General features: G+C 45.4%; 1 non-coding gene across 1 annotated transcript; it reads left to right on the forward strand.

Annotated features, from left to right (window-relative positions):
* The first annotated feature begins 21,651 nt into the window (after window positions 1-21,651).
* trnap-cgg (transfer RNA proline (anticodon CGG)) lies at window positions 21,652-21,740 on the forward strand. Its single transcript is given in 2 exon segments — window positions 21,652-21,687; window positions 21,705-21,740. It is a non-coding gene; the product is annotated as a tRNA-Pro (tRNA).
* Window positions 21,741-23,565: the final 1,825 nt, after the last annotated feature.

Genomic DNA, 23,565 nt, shown 5'->3' on the forward strand with positions numbered 1-23,565 from the left:
AGCCCCATAAATCTCTGACCCCAATTAAACACAGTCCATGCTCTCTGGTCCTGTCCCTGTGCAAGGTAAATGTCGGGGAGTTCCGCTCTATCATTCCGAAATGCTGACCCGCGGAGAGATCTGCCACCTGATCTGTTTGCTTTTCTACTATCAGATCTTGTATGGACTGTTCACTAGCCCGCCTCATAGTGACATGAATCCATCCTGGACACTACTGATAAATTATGCCATACCGAAAACTTTTACCCTGGGGAGGTGCCGAAGAATATTGGGGAAGTTTCAATTGTCAGTGCCAATAACATGTCCAAGTTCCGCTCCCGATCGTTTCCTCACTGTTCTTCTTGCAGTTTTTTTTTTCTGTTAACCTGGTGGGCGGCTGTATAAAATACCCCATATGCGGCGATCGTGGTTCCACGTTCGTCTCACAGTCTATTAACAAACGAACGCTCCACATCGTCCTCCCTTTCTGCAGCTGCGATACAGTCCCTGGTTTGCCATCGCACTCCCTGTACACCCTGTTACCCGACCCTGTCCATTTTTCAACATCTAAAACATGGGGAGTCCTGAAGCCGTCCCTGCCCTTGTCACAGTCGAGTGTCTGTGATAGTTTGGAAAATACTTCAAACAATGTAACAATCACGCCAGCAGCATTGAACGTTAGTATTGTTACTACCTGAACTGCATGAAGTCCGCAATCTTCCGCCAATTCTGCATTTTCCGGATGACCAGGCAAATGATTGTTTGAATTCAAGACGTATTTGCCAATGAAGTTCATTGTAAAACAGCTTTATTTGAAAACTCCGCGGTATTATCATTAGACGCGGGCGTTATCTACACAAATGGCCATTTAATGTAAACACATATGTCAATCCATCCCTCAGCTCTTCCCTGAATTTCCTCTGTGTCAGTGTATAGACACAAGTATTGGTGCACACACTGAGAAATTGCAACATGTACCCAAATTGTTGGAGAATGTATACCGGGGAACTGAAATATCTGTCCTGGTAAGAATAGTTTTGCACTTGCCATTTCAGGGAAAAGGCTACATAGGGCATCCAAAATAATATGAAATTAGCTGAAATAGAAAACAACAAAATCATCGATTTTCTGCGGTTTTCCACCTCGGTATCTTTCTGATTGTCGCTGCTGTGCCGAAGCCTTCTGCGGACTCTATTTGCCACAACGATATGTCTTACGGTTAACCCGTTAAACACCAGGATTAAGCCGATTGGCAGCAATGGTGTTAAAATGGTGACCAGTAATTCGTATCCTCTCCACACGGGTGAAGTAGCGTATTCGTATGTGCCGATGCACCGCCACGGCGTGTTGTCAATGATGACGTAAGGTCCAAGGGCAAAGTAAATCGGGACATTTCTCCCGCAGCTCACTATAACCACGGTCACGATAACCACCGTTGCTGTTCTCTCGGTGCAGTATCGTTCCCGCAGCTTTCGACAACATATTGCGATGAAGCGATCGAAGGTAAAACTGACCGTAAACCAAATAGAACAGTCTGTCACTACCCTCCCAATTACAAGTGTCAGAGCGCATACAGGGGTGATGAACAGGAATCTGGAATAAATGTAGATATTGTTGGTCTGTTCCACTAAAGCAACAACGATAACCACCATCAGATCCGCTGTTGCCATTCCAACCAGGTAACGGGTGATGCATTTGGAGAGTCCGCATTTTCCACGAAATAGGATCACAATCGCCGTTAAATTAACTGCAATAAATTGAAAATAAGTGGAAATATAATTAGAATAAATGTAGATATTGTTTGTCTGTTCCACTAAAGCAATAACGGCAACCACCATCAGATTTACTGAAGCCATTCCGACCAGGTAACGGGTGATGCATTTGGAGACTCCACATTTTCCCCGAGATAGGATCATAAATTAACCTCAAGAAATGAGAAAGCTAAATAGATCTATGTTCAGCAGCAAATCTCTGAATGCCCCCATGAAATTCTGTTTGGAAGTGAAAAGCGGGAGTCCAGTGTGTGCGGTCTCGGTCGCTGCACTCCGGCTGGAGGACAAGACGGATGTGAGTGTCCGTGGATTGGCGACCTTCCGACAGTTTAGAGCGAGGCATCCGAGTTCCAGGACTCAAGTACCGGTGAACGGACGATCGTGCCAGTAAACAACACCATTCCCATTATTAGAGGTGAAAGAGTTGAAGGGATTGTTTGCAGCGATGACAAAGTGGAATCAAGAGATACAAAGCACAAGTTATCATTTAGTGACTTTTGTAAGAACAGACCTACATGTCGAAAATAGACTGGGCAATCATTTAAATAAGCTGCCACGTTGTAATAAGATCTACTCTGATAGAAACTCGGACCCAGAATAGTATAGACCAGCATCACTTCAGAATGCCTAGCGAGGTGAAATTATGAAACAATGCTAATATCGGCACGAACATAAATGACAAAAGGAAAATCACTTCGATCAAAGTAAGGAAATTAAAATAAAACAATCAGATGCCTGAATTCTCCATTCGGGAAATACGTTTCATCCGATGGTAGCATCTGTGCTCAGTAACAGTGCGGATTCCGCAGCAGAGTAACGACGGCACCGTACATAAAGTAACCAGCTCCGGCATCTTACCGGGGACACCAACCGCTACAAGTGTGGGATAGAAAACGGCCGCGATGTAGTAAATCGCCGGATATCCCATATTCCGTCAGAAGCAGCGTTCAGTTGCACGGAAAGTTTCAGCTGCTCAGATGGACTGGTGATCGGTTTAGCAGACTTTTTATTGAGGTGAGAGCAATTCCACTGAGGCAATTAGCGTGGCTATCACGTCAGGGACATTATTGACAACCAACTGCACAAACGCTTACGTTAATCTATGTTTACTCACAGTCCCCGTGTCATGAATGTGACTCCTCAGGGGATATTGCAATCTATTTACTTGAAACAAAATACAATGTGAATTTTCCATGTTAATCTTTCATGATACCCGGCTTCAGTTTTTTAAATAGGATTTTTTTTTTTACATATGTATCTCGGTTGCTTTTAAAGTAGGCATTTAATCTTGAAGTCGATTTATTTTGTAACATTTGAGGGAGCATATTCGCTTCTGAAATTGAAGGAAGGCGTTTCTTCTGGCAGGGAAAATGTAGAACACTTCTTTATTAAAGGGGAACATTCTTTTATTCTTTTCTTTCGTTCGTTCCAGTCATTTCGGGAGCTTTGAGTGTTGGAAATTACAGTGACAGCTGACTGGTGTTACAATAAAATACACTGCACATATTCCTCCAAACGCTTTAAAAGATCCACGGCGATATTCCGGAGACCTGTGATCAAAAAGGATACGTGTCTTCGGGAAATTAGCGAGGGCTGTGGACAGTTTGAAGAACGATGTTTTCCAGCGCGCACATTGATTGGCAGGACCCTGACCTTTGTTAGTGAATGACTTGAACACCTCATACCCGTGACTTGCTATGCAATCTACTTAACTTTAAAGATTTTCTCAAACGTGCCACAGTTCTACCACTATTTCTCCATCCATTCGCTCTTTGAATAAAAGTAGCAAGCGAAATCTGTGAACTATCCGCAGGTGCCCAGGCTGTTTTATTATTTACCACAAAGTTTGTATTTTTTTCTCCTGATTTTCCTTCCGGTATATTGCCTTTCGATCATCAATATAAGTATGTGCAGAACAGCGGATGTGTTCAAGCTCGCCTCTCAATCACACTTCCTTCTGTTCTTACAGTGCACCGGTCCCAGCCTATTGTGGTTCTCGCACCGATGAGCGGCCCTCGGCCTACTGGGGAAAGTCTCATCACTCTGTTTCCATTGTGGAACTCCTAATAACATGCGGCCCTCGGTTGACTCCAGAAAGTATCAATTCTGCCTTCATATTCATTCTTACAAAGTGAAACACTTCGTAACTTTCCGGGTTGAACTGCATCTGTAACTTCTCAGCGCTGCTCTGCGTCCTGTCACTGTCCTGTTGTAATCTGTGACAAGCTTCTACACTATCCATAATTTCACCAACTTCTACATCATTGTAAATAAAATAACCCACCATTCCACTTCCTTATTTACATCATTTCTAAAGCACACAAAGCCCGGGGGTCTCAAAACAGATCTCAGGACACCACTGGCAGCATACAGAGAGAAAACGCTCCATCCACAACTATCCTCTGCCTTCTTGGGCGTCAGCCCTGAATCCACCAGCCAAGTTGCCCATTACTGAAGTAGGATTCACCGCTTCCCGCAGTCACTCAGGGTTTCTCCCGACCACACAAAACGGCTTATCGATCCTAATGTATCATTTTCAAAAGTTCCAATACATCCTCTCTTTAAACCTCGATACGTAGTTGTACATCGGCCCTTTTAACGCTGTCCTCACAAATGTCCCTCCGACTGATGAATACTAAAGTCTTCATTCAGGACCTCCCCTTCTTCTCCCGACTTCAGAGGCTTGTTTCATCTTCTATCCCTGACCGGTCCTGCACTCATTCCAGTCATCTTTTACTTCACATTCATCCACAATGGCTAGGGGCTTTCCTTAAATCTACTGCAGACCTTCTGTAGACGTTTCTAGTTATGCTAATTCCATTCTTCAGTGTGTCCCCGGCTACTTTGTAAATCTACAGTCATGTCTGATCCTTGCTTTCTAATCCTGAGGTCAGCTTCCTAAAGCTTCTTTCTTCCTCTTGACCAGATGTTTCCCATCGCTTGTCGACCATGGTTCTTTCACCCTGCCATCTTTTCCCTGCCTGAATGGGGCAAACCGATCCAGAGCCCCATGTAAGTGCAGCCTAAAATACCGTCACACTTCCGTTGTGCATTTCCCAGGACACATCCAGCCTAATATGATTATGTTAGGCAGGATTTTCCAGCCTACTATCTTCATAATTCCACTTACACTGTTAATAACTTTGGGAACTGACACGGGTCAGTGGGCAGAGAGTGGCGCAATGGGAAGGAAGGAAGGGGAATGAGACGTGGTTGTGGGGACACAGTGAGGCATTGAGATGACTTTGTGACTGACGCGAGTCGGTGAGATTAGTGTGTGTATCACTTTTACGAAAGGAGTGTGCTGAACCCCTTATAATTTGCCTACCGACACAATCGATCGACAGACGGCGCAATAGCCACTGCTCTACACACCGTCCTTACACATCTGGAGAAGAAGTATGCTTATGTGAGAATGCTATTCTTGGACTACAGTTCAGTATTCAACACCATCATTTCCTCCAGTATCGACAGGAAGCTCAGAGATCTCGCCTTTGACCCTGCCTATCAGATCGCCAACTCGATGTTAGAGTGGACTCCCTCAGCTCCACCCCACTGAATTTCAACAGAAGCCCCTCAGGGCCATGCACTGAGTCCCCTCCTTTACTCCCTGTATACCCATGACTATATCGCCACCCACAGTTCTAATCTGTTAATTAAAATTGCCGACGACACTACATTGATTGGCCTAATCTCAAAAAAAAAATAACGAAGTGGCTTACAGGGAAGGAGTTATCGCTCTGACACAGTGGTATCAAGTAAGCAACCTCTCCCTCAATGTCGCAAAAACAAAGGAGCTGGTTCTGGATTACAGGAGGAATGGGGACGGGCTAACACCTATTAGCATGAATAGATCTGGGGTTGAGAGAGTAAACATCTTTAAGTTCCTCGGCATCCACAGAGAGTTGCGGATCTGTGGAATGCACTGCCTCAGAAGGCAGTGGAGGCCAATTCTCTGAGTGTTTTCAAGAAAAAGTTAGATAGAGCTCTTAAAGATAGTGGAGTCAAGGGATATAGGGATAAGGCAGGAACAGGGTACTGATTGTGGATGATCAGCCATGATCACAGTGAATGGCAGTGCTGGCTCGATGGGCCGAATGGCCTACTCCTGCACCTATTGTCTACTGTCACATCACCGAGGACCTCACGTGGTCTGTACACGCCAGCTGTGAAGTGAAAAAGTCACAACAGCTCCTCTTTCAACTCAAACGGTTGAGGAAGTTTGTTATGGGCCCCGAAATCCTAAGAACGTTCTGCAGGAGCTCAATTGAGAGCATTCTGACTGGTTGCGACACTGCCTGGTATGGGAGCTGTACCTCCCTTAATCGCAGGACTATGCAGAGAGCGGTGTGGACAGGCCAGCGCATCTGTAGTTGTGTAATTTCCATGATTCAGGATATTTACAAGGACAGGTGTGTAAAAACGGCCCAAAGGATCATTGGGTACCCTAGTCACCCCAGCCACAATCTATTCCAGCTGTTACCATCCGGCAATCGGTACCGCAGCATTATAGCCAGGACCTACAGGCTCCGGGACAGCTCCTTCCACCAGGCCAACAGACTGATGAACTTACGCTGATTTCAGTGTACATTATTACATTGCCTGTTTTATTCGTTATAAATTATTATAAATTACTATGATTGCACATTTAGATAGAGACGTGACCTGAAGATTTTTACTCCTCATGTATGTGAAGGATGTAAGAAATAAAGTCAATTCATTTCAGAGTGAAGCACAATAAAATATTAGTTTTATTATATTTTTCCAAAGTCTTTTTTCTGTATTATTGCATAAATAGTTAAATTGATCTTCCGAACTATAGTAAATTAAAACCATCGAAGATCTCCACCTAACGGCCTAACCTCCGCGCTCTGACGCCACCCTTCCTTTGCCCTCAAGTCCATGGAATTCCTGATCCTAGAAGCACGAACAAACCCACCAGTGCCGGGACTAGGGGGCTGTCAGCTACCAGGTCGCCGCTCCCCCATGGATCAGCCCCATGGAGGCGAGGTAAGTCTCCAACTTACCCTCCACTATCCCACAGCCCCTTCGGTCTCAAGACCCTATCGACTCGAAACGCCTCACAACAGAGCATCAGCACCTTTCTCTCGGGGGAGCGAAAGCCCACCGGCTCCGGTTCCAGCGGACTGGAAGTGGCAGAATGTCCCGGCCCTCCTGCATAAGCGTCCGTTACCACCCGAGAATCCGAGGCTGAGGGAAATGTCTACCTTTGACTCTGCCCCTGCTGGGCCCGAAGGGGGCAGACCAGAGACCCATGCGGCAGGTCCGAAAGGCCAGGCAGGACGTTGAGAACCTTTTGGGTCCCGTCCCGTCCGAGAAGCGCTAGGGAGGCCGTAGTGCGCAGGCAGTGGATCTCTGCGAAGAGTCGGAGAGAAAGAGGGAGTGAGAGTCAGTTCGAGGAGGTGAGGGAGTTGGTCATAGAGATGGTGGATGTGGAAAGCGGAAGGAAGGGTGATGGTTGCGAAGATGGATTGGGGAGGAAGATCGCAATATGGGTTTGGAAAGAGTGGGCTGCATCAGAGGGGTGACTCAGATGGAAAGGGCTGGCTGTTTCAGAGGACATTTCAATGGCGGCAGTGAAATCCCAGAATGTCTTGCAGGTAGGAGAGATCACTAACGGGTCACTGAACATAAGCCTTTCCTCTGACTGACAATTAAGACCATAAGACAATAAGACATAGGAGCAAAATTGGGCCATTTGGCCCATCGCGTCTGGATAATACTTCTTCCACCACCACCCCACCCCCTCCCAATCCCTGCCCTTTGGCCAGGACTTTTGATGCTGTCCAATTAGGAACCTATCAATTTCTGCGTTTAAAAAAAAAACACGCAACCTGGCCTCCGCAGCGGCATGTGGTAGCTAAAGCAATTTCCTTGTACCTGTGTTGTAAATAGACGCCCGTCTATCCTGAGGCTGTGCCTTCCTGTCCTAGACTCCCGCACTTTGGGAAACATTCCTTCCACATCTACCCTGCCTAGGCCTTTCAACATTATCAAGGTTTCAATCAGCTCCCCCGCTCATTTTTTTCTCAAAATTCCACCGAGTACAGACCTAGAGCCGTCAAACGTCCTTCGTATGATAATCCAGTCATTCCCGGGACCGCCCTTGTGAACCGCCTCTGGACACTCTCCGATATCAACACATCTCTTCATCTCTTCTTAGATGAGGAGCCCAATACTGTACACAATATTCAAGGACAGGCCTCACCAGGTGCCCCATAAAGCCTCACCATCACAGCCTTTCTCCTGTATTCAAGCCGTCTTGAAATAAATTCTAACATTGCATTTGCCTTTTTCAACACCGAGTCAACCTGCATGTTAAAATAGTCTGCACATTTACATTTATGTCTACCACTAGAGTGCATGGCCATGTATTTTACCAACATTGTATCTAATTTGCCACTTTCTTGCTCATTGTCCCAATCTGTCTTAATCCTTCTGCCACCTACCTGTTACCCCAACACTACCGACCCATCCATCAATCTTCGTTTCATCTACCAAATGGGCAACATAGCCACCTATTCCACTATCTAAAGCATTAATATGCAGCACAAAAAGCGTCCCAACACTTGTCCATTTTGCATCCCTAATGAACTGATACTCACCCTGATGACAATGCCCCACCGTCATTACTTCCTAGTCTATCAAAGCCCGTCTTTCTCATCCCGTTTCTCTGTCTTGCCTGCAGATTTTTTCTTAGCGACACTCAATTGACTCGGGCCTCTAGCTGCGGTGTCGCTTGCTATTCAGCCGCGGGAGGAGAGGCGTTTGATCCATCGCGCTCTGCTGGGGACGGTGTAGCGCAATCGTGGCGACTGAAGATTGAAGATTGAAAATTGACTGAGTTGTCTGAAATATGTAGATATGTAACAACAGGAATTCTGCCGATGCTGGAAATTGAAGCAACACACATCAAAGTTGCTGGTGAACGCAGCAGGCCAGGCAGCATCTCTAGGAAGAGGTACAGTCGATGTTTCAAGCCGAGACCCTTCGTCAGAACTATGTGCATACGTATTTGTCTGGTTGTATTTTTATAGGCGAGACTTGGCTTCGCAGCCACGGATTCGTCTAGCGGGAGTCGGTATTGGAGAAGAGTCATAGCCCCGATATCCACCGTGTCGCCCAGCGGGCCTGGTTGGTAATATGTCTTTGTATATTGACCCCGTAGTAGTGCTGTCTCGTTTGGCAGTATTCATGACTATTTGCATATGGTAATTTAACTTGAATTGAAATAAATTGAATTAAGTTGAGCAGGGTTGTCGACTGAAAGGCGAGAAGAGAAGTGACAGTGAAGGATAGTGAGGTGAGAGGAGTGAGACAGGGATAAATGAGGAGAGGATGGAGGAAGGAGGCTGAGGGAGAGGAGGGTGTGCTGAGGGATTGGGAAGTGGTGAGGGAATGGTGAGGGTGAGGAAGGGAGGGACGAAATAATAGATTGCTCTGTGGAGAGGGGAAGCAGAAGATGGTCAGGGAGCTGCACACATTCAGACACGGTGCTGGGAGTTCCATTCCTTCTGTGGTAATATAGGATCAGGTGGGTAACACGAAAATATCAAAAATACGCAATAAAATACTAACAAGTTCAAGACAATAAAAGCGGAAACTGAGAGAAATCAGAAAGTATTCAACACATTACAGGATCCTGAAACAGTTCAATGCAATCTGATTACTTACACAGGCACAATCAATTGGCAAGCATCATTCACTAAAATCTTGTTTTAAATTGTAAACTCATGGAAGAAAAGATCCATTACTCTAAATACAATCCCGAGAGAGTTTTATAGTCAGAATGCTACAATTATATTACGACCAGTCCATTACTAGCGATAAGGCAACACATGATAAACGTCCAGATATAATATCACAGGACAAACCAGCAAAAACTATTTATTTAATAGTCATCCAATAACAAACAAGAGAAAAATCTGCAGGTATGTGTGTGTCATTCCAAATGCACATAATTTAGAGAAATCAGTACGTGAAAAAAAAAACACCAGAGATATGCTGACTTGAAAAATAAAACTGAAAGACTATGGTACATGAACGGGTATACATCGTCCCAGTTGTAATATCTACCGGTGGTTTCATCCGAAAGTCACTGCACAACAAAAATTATACCTACACAGCAATACTTGTGTGAATCTCCAGACAGCTACAGTACTAAACATCACTGGAATAGCAGGAAAGATCCCAGCAACTGAAAAACGAGTGTGATTGTCTATGTCCATACCACATGTTTTACCAGTTACAACTGAGAAAAAAAAAAATAATAAGCATGCTTTTATACTTCAGTGAATGCAGAGGAGATTCAACATGTAGTTTGCTGGGATGGAAATCTATCAGAAATCGGGAGGTGAGATGACATTCTTTCCTGGAGGCAGGGTAGACATTGCGATTTTCCATTGATATTTGCACAATTGCAAAAAAAATGCAAATGTTCCGTAGTGTTGAGCAAGAAACCACAATACTAAATACTATTGGAATTGTCAGAATATTTTTTTGCCATTGAGAAGTCATTAGAAGTCATTAAGGAGTCAATAAAAGTCCTTGTTACCCAACCCACAAACAGCTGGGGAAATGGGGAGGAAAGGTGCCTTTCTCATAAAGTAATGCAAGCCCCCTTTAGAAATTAACTTTCTGCGGATTATAATTGGTCACTCTGGAGAAATTGCCTGTGCCAGTGAACGTATCACTTGAGCTGATACAAACTGACTGGACACTGCCAAACTGTGTACTGTGTATGTTGTCTGCTCATCGAGTGTCGACGGACTTGCCGGTCCGATGTTGGGTGAAATCAGCTAAATCTCATTGCCGTACTGCCTCTCCACTGCGAGCCCGGACCACTCTCGATCTGACCGTCGGGATGCTCACTCTGAATTCCGTCCGTTCTCCTTGTGGCGGCGATATCTCCAGCAGCTGCTCCGTTTCCTATCCGTCTGCGAGAAGCATCGGCTTTGTACGCCACTTGAGAGGTGAGTATTTACAGTGTAAGGCGGGATTTATTATTGAACTTGGTTCTGCGATGACGGTAGCGGGGACATGCTCAAAAATAAAAATAAAATGTAGGATGAATTTAATCAGTGGTCGGAGGTGAAGGTCGCAGGATGCGGGTGCCGAAGGGTCTGTTCTCGTGTTGTGTCTCCCTCGGGCTCTAAACCAGCTTTATTCTTCCCGCTGCCACGTTCTCCAATAACAGCCAGTTTTTGCACTGTCAGGGTGATAAAAGCCTCCTACCGCCAGTCAGAGGAACTTAGTAATTTTGTTAATTAATTGGTTGGATAATTGACATGAGCCGATAACTCCCTGCGCTGGTGAACTGCTCTTTGGATTCGGACTGAGTTACCCCATAAATAAACGCGTTTGAGCAGCAAATTAATACCATCAGCATGTATCCGGAGTGTCCAAACATGTTCAAATCCTTGGAGGGAGTCCAAGCAAAAACAGACGTGGGGGAGGGAATGACGGAAGAATAAGAGCATGGGGGACAGTGGAGTGGAGACAAACGGGGAAGAAAGAGATGAGTAGAGAAACTGAGATATAAACGAGAGAGAGAGATGGAAGATCAGCAAGGGAAGAGAACGCGAACGAACCACACACGTGAGGGAAAAGAAATTTCAAGGAAGCAGACACTTTGGTTAGACAGACTATGGCGGAGAAAGATTTGCTGGAGAGAGACTGGGAGTGGGTGGTAGATTTATAGAGTGAGAGAGGGGTCAGAGGAAAGACAAACTGGGAGAAAAGAGAGACTAGTGGAAGAGAGTCTTGCAGAGATGGGGAGAAACACGGGGAGCGAAAGAGAGAATAGTAGGAAGATAGAGACTGGGAGAAAGACGGGAGAGAGGGAGAGGTTGAGAAGGTGCATGTGACAGGCACGGGGCGAGAGATCCGAGGGGGATACAGGTTGAAGGAGAGTGACGAGGAGAGAGAAAGTGGGCGAGGAAGAGTTGAAGGAAAGAGAACGGGACTGAGGGAGATAGGGTGACAGAAAGCCTTGGAGGAAGAGAGAGAGATAGAGAGATAGCGAGGGAGGAGAGGGAAAGAGACTGGGCGGGAAACAACAGGCTGAGGGGGCAGAGAGACTGAGGGGAGAGATAGACTGGGGGAAGAGAGAGAGAGAATGTGGGTAAAAGAGTGGGGTGAGACCCCATACGACGAGAGAGACTGGGATCACTCAAGAGACCGGGACAAAGAAAGAGACGGGGAGGGAGAGGTTGACTGAAGAAGACAGACTGTATAGACAGAAACTGGGGGACTTGAGAGGCAATAAGGGAGAAAAAAAATAACGGGGAGATAGTCCCGAGCAGGGAGACACGGGGTGGGGAGGGATGGGAACTGGGAGAGAGAGCGTTGGGTTGGGGAGGGATAGCGGGATTGGAAAGCGAAAGTGATTGGAGGGTCAGAGACTGTGGGAGACGGGAGTGATGATGGGGGATAGAGGGAGACTGCAGAATGTGCGGAGAAAAGGGGTCAAGCGTCTAAGGAGAGAAGGATGGGGAAGAGGGACGTAGGAGAGAAGACAGCTGAGAGGAAGACGAAGCCGATGGCCTATGGGGAGAAAAATGGCAGAGGGGGAGATGAACTGAGGGTGAGAGTTGGAGAAGAAAGTGGACAGGTATGAGAGAGAAACAGGGAGAGAGTTTGAGGAAAGAGTTGGGAGACAGAGGCAGAGAGAACCTGGGGAAGAGAATCACTGGGCGGAGATGGACTGGAGAGAGAGAATGTGGAGAGTGACTGAGGGAGAGAGATTGGGGGAGAGAGAGAATCGGTAGGTAGAGACTGGAAAGGTGGAGAAACATTCTGGAGGAAGGGGAGAAAGAGGCCAGTGAGAGAGACTTCTGGCAGAGAGATTGAGCGAGACAGTCTAGGAGAAGAAGACTGGGCAAGAGAGACTGGTTGGAGAGAGAGCCTGGGGAGATAGACTGGTAGAAGAGAGACCGGGGAGGGACATGGACAGGGGGAGCGAAAGATTGGGGACAGAAACGGTGTCAGAGAGTTTGGGAGGGAGAGAGAGATAGAGTGAGACAGATACAGAGGTGAGAGAGCGAGTGAAAGGTAGAACGAGTATGGAATAAGACAGAATAGGGCAGAGAGAAGCTTGACAGGGAGAGAGAGAGAACCAATGGAGAGAGAGTCGAGGGGAAATGGAATGTCAGGGAAGGAGACTGAGGAGCGGGAAAGGCGGAGTAACGAGGGTAGAGGAAAGAGAAAATGGAGAGAGGCTACGCCGGAAGCAATATAGAGGCTGGAGGATAAGGCGGAGAGAGAGAAACAGGGGGAGAGAAAGAGACGGATGAGTGAGTCTGGTCGGAGAGTATTTGGGGCAGATAGAGGAGGGAGTGGGGAGAAAGGGAGTGATATGAAGAAGAAAGACTGAAGCAGAGAGGTTCTGGGAGAGGGAGAATGGAGCACCAAGGAGAGATACTGGGGGTAGGAGAATTGAGAGTTAGGGAGAGAGGCCGATGTGGTAGAAATAAACCAAGGGAGAGAGGTAGAAACAGACCAGGAGGAGGGATGTCTGCGTGAGTCGAGGGATATGGGTTGGGGAGAGTGATCCGGGATGGGAAGACAAATTGGAGTAACGAGGTAACGAGGGAAATGGGCAGAGACATGGAACAGAGATGATGATGATGATTACTGTTGTTGTTGTTGTTATTATTATTATTATTATTATTATTATTTTTAGTAGTTGTAGTAGTATAAACATGCGATTGTACTGGAGTAAATGCAAAGGAGATTCAACATGCATTTTGCTCGGATGGAGATTTTTTTAGAAATCAGGAAGACGACATTCTTTCCTTGATGCAGACTGGACATTGGGGTTATCCGTAGAAATTTCCACAATTGTGAACAGAATACACGAATTTTCTGGCGTTATTTTTTCATAACAGGTTTTTCTAATAGCAAGGACAAGTGTAACCTTTACTGTAAGTTTGTCTGGACTGTTGATTTTCTTTTTCGATTCATTCTTATGCAGAAGATAAAACTAACAAATGAGTTGCATTCCTGCCGATTTGGTCCTCAATATCGTCAGACCCTGACCCGCTCTGTTAGTACCGAAAGCGCAGCGGCGGAAACGAAAGAGGGAATATTGTTAAAACATAAATATAAAACGTAGGATGAGTTTAATTTTCGGTTAGAGGTGGAAGTCGCGGATTCTGGACTCCGAAGGATCTGTTTCCGTGTTGTGTGTCTGTCCGTTTTATTCTCACCGCTGCCATTCACACCGAGTGACCGCCAGATTTGCAGTATCAAGAATGAAATCACGGAGACGGCCTCTGAGAAAAACATAGATATTTTGTTTATTAATTAGTTGAATAATTGACGTGAGTGGATAGTTCGCTGCGCTGATGAACTGCTCTCTGAACTTGGACTGAGTTACCCCATTAATATTCGTGTTTGTGCAGCAAATTAATGTCATGAGCATGTCTCCGGAGTGTAGAAATACGTACTCCGATTCGTTGAAATTATTTTGATCCAGTCCGGCGATGGTGTTATAAAGGAATTCGGCAACACTCACCGACCACAGGACGATGAAGCTGCCGGAGATGGTGAGAAGTAAGATCACAGACCTCCTCCTGCTCTCCATCTCCGGGTCACTGCGGTTCTCCGCCTTGCTCTGACCCCTCAGCCCCTCACGGAACCGACTAGTCACTAAAATGTGTCTGACTGTCAGAGAGTTGAACAGTCGTATTAACACGAACCGGCGTAATGGCACTACAACGGTAGTAAGCCAGTCATATCTCAACCACCCGGGATCCGTATCGATGCTGGGCTGTGGAATACAGTCCCAGGGTATATTGTCAATCACTTTCGTAGGGTGGTATGTAAGGAAATTTGGCACATTATAAAAGCAGAACAGAAGGCCGGTTGTTGCCAGAACCACAACCGCAGTTTTCCCAGTGCAATACATTGCTTTCCGCTTCTGGCAACAGATGGCGACAAAGAGATCAAACTTAAAAGTGACAGTGAACCAGACAGAACAGTCTGTGGCTGAAAATCCTAGACAGAGATCACACTGCATACCGGGGTGATGTCCAGAGAAGTCCCGGGGAAGTAATAATAACTGGTCCTCCACAATATGACCCGAAAGATGATGGTTAGTCGATCCGCCATCGCCATGGCTACTAGGTAGTGAGGGGTGCAGGTGGAGAGGCCGCATTATCCGCGGGACAGGATCGTAATCGCCACTAAGTTCACTGGGGAAACAGCAGAGATATAGAGTGAATTATTATTTTGCCGTTCCATGGGTCTCAGGGCAAGGATAACCTGGAAAATGAGAACAATCGCACTTTGCAGATAACTCATTTTTGGATGTTGAAAAGTGTAAAGCGGGAATGACCGATGTCTGAAGCGCGTAACTGCTGAGTGAACGGGTACGGAACGCTGTTTGAGAAGGAAGCATTGTCAACTGACGGCCAAGGGAGCTCTGGGAAAATCAATATAAATTTCCCATCAAAGGTAAAGCCTGGATACCTCGGCAACTGTCTCAACGACGCCGATTCCCGAGGTCCCGTCACTTATGTTCTGGCAAACTCCACATAGAGCCAAGGCCTGCTCCCTCCGTCTCTGTTCACTTCCAAAGTTCTATGTTGAAGACAATTTTATTTCCTGCAGTTGCATGTCTTATTCTCTCTTCTTTTGTATTCTGCAACTACATTTCTTCGTGGTTCCTTCACACTATATCAATGGATATTAACAGAAAGTTTCAGTTTTCGCTCTTAAAGATTTTGCCTGACCCGCTGAAATTTTAAATATTTTGCACGTTGGTGATTAAACCATCTAATTTTCAAAGGAAAGCCAATGTAGATACTTCAAAACATTTGTCACTTTTAGGGGTTGCTCCAAATTTCTGCAGCATTTTACTAAATGCTTCGATGCTTTTTCTTCGAGAGCGGAGTATCGCCTTTACTCGGTCTGACCTCCCACGGACACTGCTGGGTTGACTCTTACCTCTTTATTCAGCTGACGAATAATAGAGCGTGGAAACAAATCCTGGTACACTAAAACGCACACAGACCCTATACGAATTTTGAAAGCTCCTGATATTTCGGAGTCTAACTCAGAAGTGTAGTCTACCGCTCTCTTCTGATTTTCACCGGGGTTTCACTTCCCGTGTTCCTTTGAAACTCGCAGCAGTTTCTTAAAACACCGTGCAATACCTTAAAATTTAAATTTAATACATGTACAGTATCGCCATTGACGCGGATAACACCAATTAACCCGTAAAGGTTCCGAGCGAAGTTTACCGGAGTTTACTTTGACAGCGGCTTTGCACTGACAAATCAAAACTGCCAGCTCTGAATCCACAAAATGAATCCATCTCTCCGAACTTCCACTGCACAATTGTGTCAACAGCCGGTTCATTTTCAGCTGACACCACAGGTAAATCTGCAAGGGAACTTCTGAAAAAAAAAAACACGATGTTTAGACACAGTGCTTGCACCGATACAGCAGCATCACAACGTTGTCGGTAACTGAACGAAACCACAGACCAGGCACACAGGGCTGCAAATGATAATTCGCCGATATTCTTACCAGAAACACCGATAACGGCTACGGTCAAGTAATATGTCTTTCTCACACGTATGACGAGAATACACATAAAATTAAGATGTTTGCTGGTCTGGGTTAGCATCAGTGGCATCAGCAATTGGTCTGCCACCTGTCCTCAGGGGAAGGAGAGATAAGGAACAATGAAGCAGCATCTGGAGATGTGTAATGAAGGGACGGGAGAGAGAGCTGTCTGGAGCGGCTCCCCCTTTGAACCCTGAACTGTTTGAAGTGATGGACAGGCGATACCCCAGCAGGGGGATAAAAAGGGACAGGTTCGCTAAGGCAGGACACACACACGACACCCGAGGTAACGAGACCCTGGAAGCGGTGCGCCTCTCACGAGTCGGTGGGAAGTATCGGACAACGCCCAGGGTGGAAAGCTACGATCAGCGGGAACCCGGTGTGTGTCCGCCCTTGCCTGGGTGCCGGGTTCACTGCAGAGGATCGACCGCATCTGGAGGAGGGGTCACAGTCGGTGACCTCAGGTGACATCACCAAGGACCTGCCCAAAAGTTGCTTGTGAGCAATTTCGCCGGTCTGTGTGTGGAAGCCGTTTCTGAATGATCAGTTGTTCCTGTTCTCTCTCTCTATCTCCCCCCACGTTGTCCATCGCCATGGCAACGATTACTAAGTTGGACTGAACTTTGTGTCATTTTGAAATTGGTCATTTACCCCTAGACAACGATAGAGCTTGATTGATGCTATTATCTTAAGTCTGTGCGCATGTGTGTTTATCATTGCTGAACTGTTGCATTTATTACCCTTTCGATCACTGTGTTGCTTGTTTCTTTAATAAAACTTTCTTAGTTCCGGTAATCCAGACTCCAACTGAGTGATCCATTTCTGCTGGTTTGGCAACACAGTTACGGGGTACGTAACACACGGTAAAATGTTTGAAGCATGCTGTGTGAAATTCAGTCTGTCTTCTAGCTGCCCGCGATCTCGCGAAAGAAACTTTAAGCTGATGAATCTCCACGGTCATTCATACTCGCCCCAGCGCACTGAATATTCAGTGCTACATAAGGCTGACGTGCCTTCCAACAGCTGGTATAAAAATAAGCATGATGTCATTCAATTAAAATCCCAATTGTGATGAGGTATGGAGAGCTTGAGACGAAATTACAAAATCACAAAGATGAAGAAATGACATGCGAGAAGTCAGTGAATGTTGTTGCGAAGGGTCACCTCTCGGTTGCATGATACTCATTGTTGATCTTGTCTATTCCTTGGTTCCACGGACTTTGTCATCATCGACCAATGCTCTTCTGTTAGTCATCTGTTCCGTTTGATTGGCAATACAACACATGAAAAATTAAGACAGAGATTGATCGGTATCTGAGTAGCCAGGGCATCAAAGGTTATGGTGAGAAGGCGTGGGAGTGGGAATAAATGGGAGAATGGATCAGCTCATGATAAAATGGCGGAGCAGACTCGATGGGCCGAATGGCCGACTTCTGCTCCTTTGTCTTATGGTCTTATGGTCTTATGGTTATTTGTGTGCTCTTGGTGAGAGTAAGAGTTCGGCACAGACTAAAAGGGCCGAGATGGCCTGTTTCCGTGCTGTAATTGTTATATGTTTATTTTATTACACAGTAATATAGCCTTAAACCAATAAAGCGTCCACGCTTACCATAACACCATAAGACCATGAGACATAGGAGTAGAATTAGGCCATTCAGCACTGCCATATCATTTAATGCCCTGTCCAATCAGGAAACTCTCACCTTCTACTTTAAATATACCCACAGGCTTGGCCTCCGCTGCAGTGTGTGACAGAACATTCCGCAGACTCACTACTCTCTGGCTAAAGAAAAAAAATCCTCCTTACCTCTATCTAAAAGATCGCCCATCAAATCTGAGTCTGTGCCCGCTAGTTCTGGATACCCCCACTATAGGAAACTCCTCTCCACAACTACCTTGTCTAGTCCTTTCAGTATTCGGTGGGTTTCAATGTGTGGTAATTTCTGCCTGACGTTATCCTTGCTGTTGATGCTTGTTGAACAGGAGGATGCCTGCTCACACATGTAAGATAAAGAGCTGCAACAAAGTGTCCATTGCTATCCTATGAATGCCAGAGGATTCACGGAAATCCAGAAATTGTCCATTGACAGGACAGTAAATCTCACCTCCAGTGCTGGATCAGACTGCAGCTTACTCTTCCTCTGCCATCAAAGTCAAGTTCTCAGCATGAGCAGAAAATCCAGAGAAACGGACCCTACCCAGTCAGACACTTGTTGGAACGGAGGAAAATTCTGACCATTTTGTCCCGGGTTTGTAATGGTTTCTAAGAACGGCTGAGGAAATCGTCAGGGACTCTCCGTCAATATCCCAGAAGCGCAGCGGTCACAGAGACCTCGACATTATCAAAGGCAACTCGCATTAGTCCTGCTGTTCCACAGTGTCTTCGACCACATACCGTCAGGCACAACGTACCACGGGCTAAGAACAACGATTGTTCGGCTGGGTAACATCTTCTTCGCCCTATGAGACTTCTGAACATTAGTTGGCATCCATTAAACATTATTTATGGCAATGAATGTAGTGTTATTCACACATGTTTAACTATATGTTGTACCGGATATGCTGTTAATGTCAACTTGTACAGTATATCTCCAGGATATATGTTTACTCTCTGGTAATATTATTGTGGTAACAATATTTTATGCCTTGTATGTGTATAGATTTTGTGTTTCGCAGCTTGGTTCCAGATAAAAAAAGTTGATTCGTTTAGATGTATGCATGTTTATGGTTAACTGGCAATAAATTTGAAGTTGAACTTGAATGATAAGTTTGAAGAGATTTATGTGAAAACTGAAGAAATGTTCCCACAAAACATGTGGCAAGAATGGTACTCGGATGCACGATTGCAAAGCAGAATGGATACCCAGTCCATCGTTTTAACCTCACCACCACCTCGAAGGTTATTCCACGTTCCGTATTTCTTTAGATCACACACATTCTCCATTTATGTTCCGCGTATGTGTTTTATGTTCTATGTCTATTGATATTGTACGCCCATGTTGAGCAAAATTCATGAATATGGATGTGGAAAGGTTAGAGAGATATGGGCCAAACACAGGAAAATGGAAGTAGCTATCACAGGCCCCTTAGGCGCTGTGGTCGTTTTGAGCAGAAGTGTTGTACTCCATGCACAGTAACTCAGAGAACCTGTGAGTATACTGTATAGTGGAAAATATAAAATTATTTTAAATTAACAAAGTCCAGTTGTTTTCTTTTCACACTATTTGACTTCACGTAAACAGACGTTATAGGAATTCACCAACTGATTCTAAAATAGTAACTTTTCATGGATTGGGCAGTCACGATAAGGCGGCAGCTAAATACTCCTGGCAATTTCCAAATAATCTGACCGTGTGGCTTGATGGATAAGGCGTCTGATTTCGGCTCTTGATGTGAGATGATCAGAAGATTGCAAGCTCGAGTCCTGTAACAGTGGCTAACCAGAAGTTCACGGCTACTTGCATCGATTTCGAAGTGTCACGCGCCGTGAATAAGATGACCGGGTTACTCCGCCTTCCTGGGAAACGTAACCAAATATCGCGTCTTCCTTTCACGCAGCATTTAATTTTATATATTTTATCTGTGATATATTTAGGAAAACACGCTCATAAACAACACGTTAGATCTCCCCCAGCTGCTGATTTGAAGACGAAGTGCGGTGCACATTCACAGGTCAGGCTGCAGTAGAGGAAACAATTGAACTTCTTAACTATTGGGAATGGAGTTTTAACGCACGTTTCCCTTCCATCAGCAATGTGCGCGGGGACGGTCCTGATTGAGACGCAAAGAATTCTCACCGGAATCCAGAAACATGGTTACTTTTCAAGGAAAAACGATCGGAGATGTATGAGTTCAGTGTGGGGTGTGAGAACACTGTGTTTGGCGTGTATCTTATCCCAGTCCCACTGTGAAACTGTGAGAAGTATCACTTTGCTGAGAGTATTTCAAATAATGATAATGTATCCGACGTTTACACCATATGCGGAACTAATGGTGTAAATTAAGTTAACAACGTCAACACTTTCTGTGGGACCTTTCAAAACATCTCGTTTTCTCTAAAGGCAATCCTAAACTTTTTTTTTAATCCTATCTGCTCGCACCAAGTCCATTTGATTCTATTCTCAGCTTCTTTGTCAAAACGAGCGACATCTCATTCTAAACAGTAGTAGCAACCTGAAAAAAAAAAAGTTTTCTCCGATCCCATCCCCGGAAACTTGAAAGCATAATAATCCTTTGATTGGCTGCAGTAATGAAAGTAACCACAAGTTCATCCACCATGGCCAGGATAGATCAGTGGTCTAAAACTTTGTATTTAAATCGCAGTTTCCACTGGAGAGGTAGTTTCCAATCCTATCCATGACAGTTCGGCATTCTTCCTCCCTTCTGTTCTTTGGTTTCTTCATTTTACACCCAGTTCTGCTGAAGGAATTTTTCTGTCATTCAGCAGATATCTCCATCATGCTGTCTTTCACGATCTTCTCTTTTTCCCCTCGACTGTTAGCAGGACATGAATCATCCTTTACACACTCTCTCATTCCATCTCCATACTATTTTTTACCCAAGCAGCAATGTGGTGATGTCATCGCCGATGACAAACATACTCAACGTGGAGTGGGTGAAAGTGTATGATAGGTTGTACAGTTTGAACGGGAACCATCTTGTGAATTTTGACTGCGATGGAGTGAAAAGAGATAAATGCAGGTAGTAAATTCGGAAGGTGACGTGGCATGAGTTGAAAGGTCACGTGACGGAACAATGCTTGTCAGTGAAAGTAACTCAGCAGAATGTGAGACGAACTTGCGAAACGCACACAACCTGCTGGAGGAACTCAGCAGGCCAGGCAGCATCTCTGGAAAGGAGTACAATCGACGTGTGAACATTCGCCCTGAATGAAGTTTTTACTGTGTGCCATTTATCAAACGACTCTGCTGTTCATGAAACAAATACTTCTGTACACCCGCTTGAAATCATTCAAGTATCAACTGTCCACCAGCCGCCGGGGCAGGGAATCGCTGAGCAGCATCACCCTATGCAGGAAAAATACGCTCGGAATTGAGTTTTAAACAAACGTCCCTTGTTTGGGTCCCTTCCACTGGCAAACGCATTCTGACGTGCACTATATCAGGGCCCGTATTATTCTTATTTTGACTGAATCAAGTAGCAAATACTCGTAATCTTATAGGAATACGGGCCTAACATAATTTGACATCAGGCTCTCCTCTCAACAACGGAAAGGACAATGAGTTTTCTACCAATTGACTTTAAATGGCTTCGGAGTTCAGCTGTGACGCAATCTGCGAAGGTGGGATCGTTGGTCTAGTGGTATGATTCTCGCTTCGGGTGAAAAAGCATAGAATATGCGAGAGGTCCCGGGTTCAAATCCCGGACGAGCCCCGTTATTAGATATTATCAGCGATTTGCTTCACTATTTTTTAATTGACGCACGAGATAATTGGCTGTATGAAACAGAAACACTGAAGAAGTAATTGAAAATAGTTTTTAAGGCAGGGAAGTTTGAAGTATCACATTTTGGAGTGTCAAACCGGCTGCGTATTTATTCTATGAATGGTAGAGCACCGGGGAGTGCAAATCAGCAGGGAAAGAGAGTGGTAGACGGGCATAGTTTGCTGAAAACCGTCTCGTATGCAGAGAGACTGTGGGAAAGGTGTTCGGCAGTCTGGCCTTAGGAGGTCAATGTAGGAGTTGGGAGATTGTGTTGCTGTTACACTCTGTTGTGGAAATAGGTGTAAAATGGAAAGAGCACAGACAGTCCTTGGAAAACGATGGATCTGCATATTGACGAGCGCTGTAGACAATTATGTGGAAGAACAAGAAACCGGTAAGTGATTTTACATTGTTTAAACTCTTCCCTTTCTCTGACCAGGACACAAGCGCCTCTAACTTGCATACAATATCGGCATATACATTTCCTAGGGTTTCAAATCGGTGCGGCCAGAAATTAGGTGACAAAAGAAACTGCTCACTCCGGTCACATTATTTTGCCAAACGCTTGGGATTTAGAGAGCTGCAATTTTAACACTGAATTCACTTTCTCTGATCCAGATTGAGAGTCTCAATTCTGATCTTCACCAAGTCAAGTCGGGTCAAGTCAAGTCACTTTTTATTGTCATTTCAACCATAACTGCTGATACAGAATATAGTAAAAATGAAAGAACGTTTTCCAGGACCATGGTGCTACATGAAACAATACATAAACTACACTGAACTACGTAAGGAAAAAAAAAAATCACAAAAACTACACTGGACTACAGACCTATCCAGGACTGCATAAAATGCACAACACAGTGCAGGCACTGCAATTAATAATAATAAATAATAAATAAGACAGTAGATACAGTGGAGGGTATAGAAGGTTGGTGTCAAGCCAGGCTCTGGGTATTGAGGAGTCTGATAGCTTGGGTGAAGAAACTGTTACATAGTCTTGTCGTGAAAGCCCGAATGCGTCGGTGCCTTTTTCCAGATGGCAGGAGGGAGAAGAGTTTATATGAGGGGTATGTGGGGTCCTTCATAATTCTGTTTGCTTTGCGGATGCAGCGTGCGATGTAAATGTCTGTGATGGCGGGAAGAGAGACCCCGATGATGTCAGCTGTCCTCACTATCGGCTGCAGGGTCGTGCGACCCGAGATGGTACAATTTCTGAACCAAGCCGTGATACAGCTGCTCAGGATGCTCTCAATACAACCTCTGTAAAATGTGGTGAGGATGGCGGGTGGTGAGATGGACTTTTCTCAGCCTTCGCAGAAACTAGAGACGCTGCTGGGCTTTCTTTGCTGTAGAGCTGGTGTTGAGGGACCAGGTGAGATTCTCCGCCAGGTGAACACCAAGAAATTTGGTGCTCTTAACGATCTCAACGGAGGAGTCGTCGATGTTCAGCGGAGAGTGGTCGCTCCATGTCCTCCTGAAGTCAACAACCATCTCTTTAGTTTTGTTCACATTCAGAGACAGGTTGTTATCTCTGCATCTGTCCGTTAGCCGCTGCATCTGCTCTCTGTATGCTGAGTCGTTGTTCTTGCTGATGAGACCCACCACGGTCGTGTCATCGGCGAACTTGATGATGTGGTTCGAACTGTGTGTTGCGACACAGTCGTGGGTCAGCAGAGTGGACAGCAGTGGACTGAGCACACAGCCCTGGGGGGCCCCCGTGCTTAGTGAGATGCTGCTCCCGATTCGGACTGACTGAGGACTCCCAGTCAGGAAG

This window comes from Mobula hypostoma, unplaced genomic scaffold (genome assembly GCF_963921235.1).
Source record: "Mobula hypostoma unplaced genomic scaffold, sMobHyp1.1 scaffold_36, whole genome shotgun sequence".
In the NCBI taxonomy this organism is placed as follows: domain Eukaryota; kingdom Metazoa; phylum Chordata; class Chondrichthyes; order Myliobatiformes; family Myliobatidae; genus Mobula; species Mobula hypostoma.